We start from the raw sequence: 7128 nt of genomic DNA, 5'->3' as shown, positions 1-7128 counted from the left end.
AAGCCCTTCACCTTACTGAGAAGAGGAAGCTTGAACTGGCTATCTCAGAGGAGGAGCTTGCCATCAGAGCAGCAGTTCGGCGGCCAGAAGAGGCCAAGGTAGCCACCGAAGAGGCCAAGGCAGCCACCGAAGAGGCCAAGGCTGCCTATTATGAGGCCCTCACCAAAAAACTTGGTTAATGGGAACAAGCTTGGCTTGGCAGCTTCTGCATCAATTATGATGAGATCAGGTACGCGACGGTTTCTTATTCTAAAATCAGTTAACATTTCTTTGGGTTATTTACGTTAAGTTCCAGAAATTTTGATTTGCACCAGTCAGTAAAAAGGTGAACCTGGGCCTAAGTACTCATTACACTCATCATTTAATATTCTACCAACAATTACCGTGTCATCAGCATTTTTAATTAGTGTGTAATTAGTAAAACCACTTCAACAATCGTCTGTTTATAAGCTAACAGCTTCCTTTTCTTTGTATAAGCTAAAAGTTTATACACAAACGATTGTAGAAGTGGTTTTGTTGGTGGTAGCGAGTGTTCTAAGTGCTAATCGGCTCACGGATAGAGAAACACAATATCCGTTAGGGTTACTTTATTGGACGAAAATACATCAAGTCATTGAGACAAATACAACACAAGGAAAAGGTGTTTGTGTGGGTATGCGTTTGTGTGAATGTTGTTTGTGTAGGTTAACATTTAAGTGTTGGTGTATGTGTATAACAATGTGTAACGGTGGACAACAAAAGGACATAGACGGACAGTCAAAGGTAAACGAGTACAAGAAAGATAAACATTGAAGACACGACGCGGACAGAGACAAGTACTAACGATGAACATGAAAACACAATTTTAAAGTATTCTGTGCAGTGCACCATTTTCTTATGTCACTGAGGGGAAGGAACACGCGATTCGAGCGGTGACTGCTACAGATATTCCCCCCCAGTGACTTCATAGAAGGAACGATATCTTCCTGGTGCGGACTGGTGCAGACGGTGTTGTTTCGGCGACGGAGAGCTGGGGCGCCTGGTCTGGGGCCAGCAGGTACGCCGGCTTGACCCTGTCTATGGAGACCGCGTCCTGAGAACCATGTTTGTCTATCGTGACAGTCTTTCTGGTCCGTCTCAGGACGCGGTAGGGTCCTTGGTAGGGCTGCTGCAGGGGCCGCCGAACGGCATCCACGCGCACGAAGACGTGGGTGCAGGTGTCGAGGTCCTGGTTGACGAAGGTCTTCTTCGGGGAAGAGCGAGGCTGCACCGGCTGGAGGCTCCTCATGGCACCTTTGAGGCGGGCGGCGAAGTCCTGGACGCCGCAGAGGCCGTGTCAGGTGTGGGCGCCAGAAGTTCGCCTGGGAGCCGGAGGTTGGTGCCATACACTAGTTCAGCCGAGGAGTGGTGCAGGTCTTCCTTCAGGGAGGACCTGATGCCGAGGAGGACCAAGGGAAGAGCCAGGGACCAGTTGTCGCGTTGGGTGGAGGCCATGAGGGAGGATTTCAGCTGCCGATGGAAGCGCTCGACCATGCCGTTAGCCTGCGGGTGATAACTTGACGTTCTGTAGCGGCGGATGCCAAGGAGGGTCATGACTTTGTTCCACACGTTAGCCTCGAACTGGCCGCCGCGGTCTGAGGTGAGGCTGAGAGGGACGCCGAACCTGGAGACCCAAGTAGCAATGAAGGCGTGGGCGACGGCATCCGTAGTGATGTCAGCGATGGGGGCGGCCTCAGGCCAGCGTGTGAAACGATCCACGCAGGTGAGGATGTAGCGATGGCCTGCGGAGGGCGGCAGGGGACCAACAAGGTCAATGTGGACATGGTCGAACCTCTCCGTGACGGGCGTGAAGGTGCCGGGTGGAGAGTGTGTGTCGCGTCACCTTGGAGGCTTGGCAGTCAGTGCAGGTTTTGGTCCATAGTCTGACGTCTTTGTTAATTCCCTCCCAAATGAAGCGGGACGTCATCAAGCGCTGCGAGGCTCGAATGCCAGGATGAGAGAGGTCGTGAAGCTGACGGAAGGCCTGGTAGCGGTGTCGCTGTGGCAGGTAGGGACGGATGGTGGCCGTAGAGACGTCAGCGTAGAGAGTGACCTTGGTGCCTGGGAGTGTGATTTTCTTCACTTTAAGCGCCGGGTTGTTCAGAAGCCTCTCCAGCTCTGCGTCGCCGGACTGATCGGCGGCTATGGCGGCGTAATCAAGTGAAGAGGACGTCACAGCGGTAATGTTGCGGGAGAGGGCGTCAGCTGGAGCGTTGTCTGCACCTTTGATATACCGGATGTCAGTGGTGAACTGCGAGATGTAGTCCATGTGGCGGAGTTGACGTGGTGTATAAGAGTCTTTGTTCCTCAGGAAAGTTGTAGTGAGGGGCTTGTGGTCGGTGAACACGTGGAAACGCCGGCCTTCAATGAAGTAGCGGAAACGTTTGACAGCCTTGAAGATGGCTAGAAGTTCCCGGTCGTAAGCGCTGTACTTGGCTTCAGACTTGGAGAGCTTACGGGAGAAGAAGGCGATCGGCTTCCAGGCGTTGTCGACGAACTGTTGAAGGACAGCACCAGTCCCAGTGTCGGAGGCGTCTGTTGCAATCGAGATCTCCGCGTCATGGGCAGGGAAGGACAACATGACTGTGTCGCTGAGAGCCTTCTTAGCAGCGAGAAAGGCGGCGTCAGCGTTCGGAGTCCAGGCGAGAGTGACAGACTGGCCACGCTTGCAGGGCTTCACCATGGCGAAGAGGGGCTGGAGCATGAGAGAGCAGTGTGGGACGAAGCGGTTGTAGAAGTTAACCATACCCAGGAATTCCTTGAGTTGGCGCTGGGTGGACGGCTTCGGGAACTGCTGGATGGCTTCAGTCCTTGAGTTGAGTGGAGCGATGCCCTCTGGAGTAACAGTGTGACCAAGGAAGGTGAGGGAAGTAACACCGAACTCAGACTTGTCCACGTTGATCTGTACTCCGTAGTCTTGCAAGCGGGTGAGGACTTGGTGAAGGTGCTGTTTGTGAGAGGCTTCATCCGGGCTAGCGATGAGTAGATCGTCTATGTAGGCGAAGCAGAAGGGTAAGCCGCGGAGAACTTCGTCGATGAAGCGTTGAAAGGTCTGGGCCGCATTCATGAGTCCAAACGGCATCCTGACGTATTCAAAGAGACCGAAGGGCGTGATGACGGCAGTCTTCGGTATGTCGTCAGGATGGACTGGAATCTGGTGAAAGGCCTTGACGAGGTCCACACGTGAAAAGATGGTGGAACCAGCAAGTTGAGACGAGAATTCCTGGATGTTTGGCACCGGGTATCTGTCCATCTTAGTGCGCGAGTTAAGGGCTCGGTAGTCTCCACAGGGACGTATGTCGCCGTTCTTCTTGGGGACGACGTGGAGGGCTGATGACCAGTTGCTGCTACTGGGCCGTACAATACCTTGACGCAACAGAGACTCGAACTCGGCCTTGGCTTGACGGTAGCGTTCAGGAGCTAAGCGACGGGCCTTGGCGTGTACTGGAGGTCCTGTAGTATCTATGTGATGCGTAACGTGGTGCTTGACGGGCAGGCTGGCTGAATAGGGCTGTGTCAGCGTGGGAAAGGACTTGAGCAGGGCGGCGAACTGGTGGTCCTTGTGAACGACGGCAAGTTGCGAGCTGTCACCTGGTGCTGGTTGAGCATTGGAGAAGATGGAAGTGAGCGGGTCAACCAGCCTTCGTCCTTTGACGTCGACTAAGAGGTTGAAGTGCCTTAGAAAGTCAGCTCCGAGGATTGCCTGCGAGACGTTCCCGACGTAGAAGGTCCATTCGAAGCAACGTCGTAGGTAAAGGTCCACTTGCATGGTGTGTCGCGAGTAGACAGGTATTTTGGTACCGTTGGCGGCGTACAGGTGCAAGAGTGGAGGTAGAGTTGGCTGACTGGCGGTTGCTGGGATTATACTGACATCAGCGCCGGTGTCAATCAGGAACTTTGTGTTGGAACGGCAATCATGAAGGTGGAGCAGCGCCGAGGGTTGATGACGAGCGCTATGCTGCACTAGTGCTCGTCCTGGAGTTTGACGCCTTGTAAGTGCACGGGGTGGTACACCTCGTAGCTTTCTCGCCGAAGTTGTTGTGGTACCAGCAGAGTCCTGGGCTTTTCGAACGGGAGCGGCGCTGACGTCGGTGAGGAGTGGGGGAGCGAGAGCGGCGGCGATCGAGCCGCTCCTCAAGAGAGGTGACTTTCGTCGCGAGCAGGGAGACTTGCTTGACGAGTTCGTCAAATTGAGTGGTCCTTTCGGAGACGACGGAAGACACTGAGGAAGTTAGCGGTCCAGGTAGAGTTGCCATGAATTCGTCTGCTAACTTGGCAATGGCGTCGGCTTCAGGTCGTCCTTAACGCTGAAGAGGCTGCGCTGGACAGCAGGGGGCAGACGTTGGTAAAACAGCTGTTTGAACAAGTCTGGGTCGAAAGACTGGTACTTTTCGCCGAGCAGCTGCTTCATGCGGCGTAGGAGGTCCGTCGGTTTCTCATTACCCAACTCTTCTTTGGAGAGGAGTTCACGGAGGCGGGTGGCGACAGAAGACTGAAGGCGTTGGAGTAGGGTAGTCTTCAGGTCTTCATAGGCATGATCAGAGTTGTAGGCTGAGGCGATGACGTCAGAGACTTGTGGAAGGACGTCGGCGGGCAGGAGGCTAACAGCGTGAGTGTACTGAGTAAGGCTGTTAGTAATTTTGGCAGTCTTGAATCCGCACTCCAAAATCGAGAACCATATGGACGGGTCCTGTGAGCAGAAGGGCGGCGCTTTGAAGGACACCGCCGCCGCAGCGGAAGAGTTGTCGTCGTCAGACATGGTGAAGTTGAACGGTGTTGGCAAGGGCGCTGGCGTACAACGGGCCAGGAGCCACGGCAGTCCGTGAGAGTAGAACGAACTGCGTGTAGTATAGGCACTGGCGCGTGCTAGGGACCTCAGTGGCCCGGGGAGTGAACCAGTGTCCAAGAAAGCACTGTAAGACAACACTGTACACTTAGTGGGAACACTGTGACACTAACTGTTGCTGGGGACTTGCTGCACTGAACTGTTGCTGGACACACTGCACTGTACACATAGATCCACAAGTGTAGGATAATCCAAGAGGGCGGTGGTAGATCCAGGAGGCGGTGGTTAATCCAGGGGGCAGCTAGTAATCCCAGTGGGGTGTCACACTGTGTCTGCGTGTACACTGAGTCTGCGGTGTGTGGTGGCGTATACACTGAGTCTGTATGGCGTGTACACTGAGTCTGTGTGTGGCGTGTACACTGAGTGTGTGGCACTGTGTGTCTCAGTAATATGTCGCACTGTGTTTGAGTGTTCACTGAGTCTGTGTAGTGTGTCACACGATGTGCGTGTCTCAGTCGCCGGACCAGAAGAAAAGCAGGGAGGAGGAGGGGTGGGGGGGTGAGCGCCGGGAGAAGCACCATGGGGCACAAAAGATGCCTGAAAGGCGCTGAAGATGCCTGGAGGAGGCGCACAGAGGGAGCCTAGAAGAGGCGCACAGAGGGAGCCTAGAAGAGGCGCACAGAGGGTGCCTGGAAGAGGCGCACAGAGGGTGCCTGGAAGAGGCGCACAGAGGGTGCCTGGGGGAGGCACAGAGGGTGCCTGTGGGAGACGCAGAAGGCGTCTGGGGGAGGCATAGAGGGTGCCTGGGGAAGGCGCAGAAGGCGCCTTGGGGAGGGCGGGGGAAAACCCTGAAGGTGGCAACTACGCCTACGGCGTAATATTTCTCCCGACCTGAGTGCTCAGCCCCACGAACCCCGAATGGAGGTGAGGATTTTTGCCCCAGGAGAGGGCGGACGAATGGACAAGTTACCCTGCCCAGGTCCTCCACTCTGGGAGAGAGTGCCCTTGGTACGGCACCGGCTATAAGCCACCTTGAACCATAGCAACACTCCGGGGTCACCAATTGTTGGTGGTAGCGAGTGTTCTAAGTGCTAATCGGCTCACGGATAGAGAAACACAATATCCGTTAGGGTTACTTTATTGGACGAAAATACATCAAGTCATTGAGACAAATACAACACAAGGAAAAGGTGTTTGTGTGGGTATGCGTTTGTGTGAATGTTGTTTGTGTAGGTTAACATTTAAGTGTTGGTGTATGTGTATAACAATGTGTAACGGTGGACAACAAAAGGACATAGACGGACAGTCAAAGGTAAACGAGTACAAGAAAGACAAACATTGAAGACACGACGCGGACAGAGACAAGTACTAACGATGAACATGAAAACACAATTTTAAAGTATTCTGTGCAGTGCACCATTTTCTTATGTCACTGAGGGGAAGGAACACGCGATTCGAGCGGTGACTGCTACAGTTTTAGTAATTGCACAATAATAAAATATGCCGATGACACGGTAATTGTTGGTAGAATATTAAATGATGAATGTAATGAGTACTTAGGCCCAAGTTCATCTTTTCACTGACTGGTGCAAATCAAATTTTCTGGAACTTAACGTAAATAACCCAAAGAAATGTTAATTGATTGTAGAATAAGAAACCGTCACGTACTCGATCTCATCATAATTGATGCAGAAGCTGTAGAGAGGATGAAAATATAAATATGGAACTGCCCTGTGTAGGCCACTCGGCCTCTTGCAGTTTCCCTATGTTCTTATGTTCTTATTTGGGTTTAATGATTAACAGTGATTTAAAAGGTAGCAGAAATACAAACATGGGAGTGAATAAATGTGATAGCTTCATTTTGAAAAATTTACACATATGTTAAAAGATAATAAGTAGGTTGAGTGCAGAAGCAAATTAAATCAACAAAATTAATCATGGAGGAACATTGGATCATGTGGACATAACCATTGAAGATGTAACCCATCAGCTCCACTCCTGCTGCTACATTAGTTCTAGGAGAAACTGGCAGGTGGGAGAGTGGCGGCCAGGGGGGTCAGCCAAGGTCAGTACCGCCCCGCATCTTGCCACACACACTCTAACACGTCTCGCTTCCTCTCATAGGTCAGCTATTTACTAACTTAAAATTAATTTATTTAGATGATTTGATAATCCAATAAGGTCATAGTGTCATGATTGTTTAGTTAGTATAATAATAACAAAGCTTTTGTATACATACCACAACACTTGACAAATTTGGAATACAACATTGTCAAGTGTCATCATGATGATCTTACTGGAGAAGTGATAGTGCAAGACGTGCC

The sequence above is a fragment of the Eriocheir sinensis genome, chromosome 6, assembly GCF_024679095.1.
Source record: "Eriocheir sinensis breed Jianghai 21 chromosome 6, ASM2467909v1, whole genome shotgun sequence".
NCBI lineage: Eukaryota > Metazoa > Arthropoda > Malacostraca > Decapoda > Varunidae > Eriocheir > Eriocheir sinensis.
Note: the sequence above shows the minus strand (reverse complement) of the source record.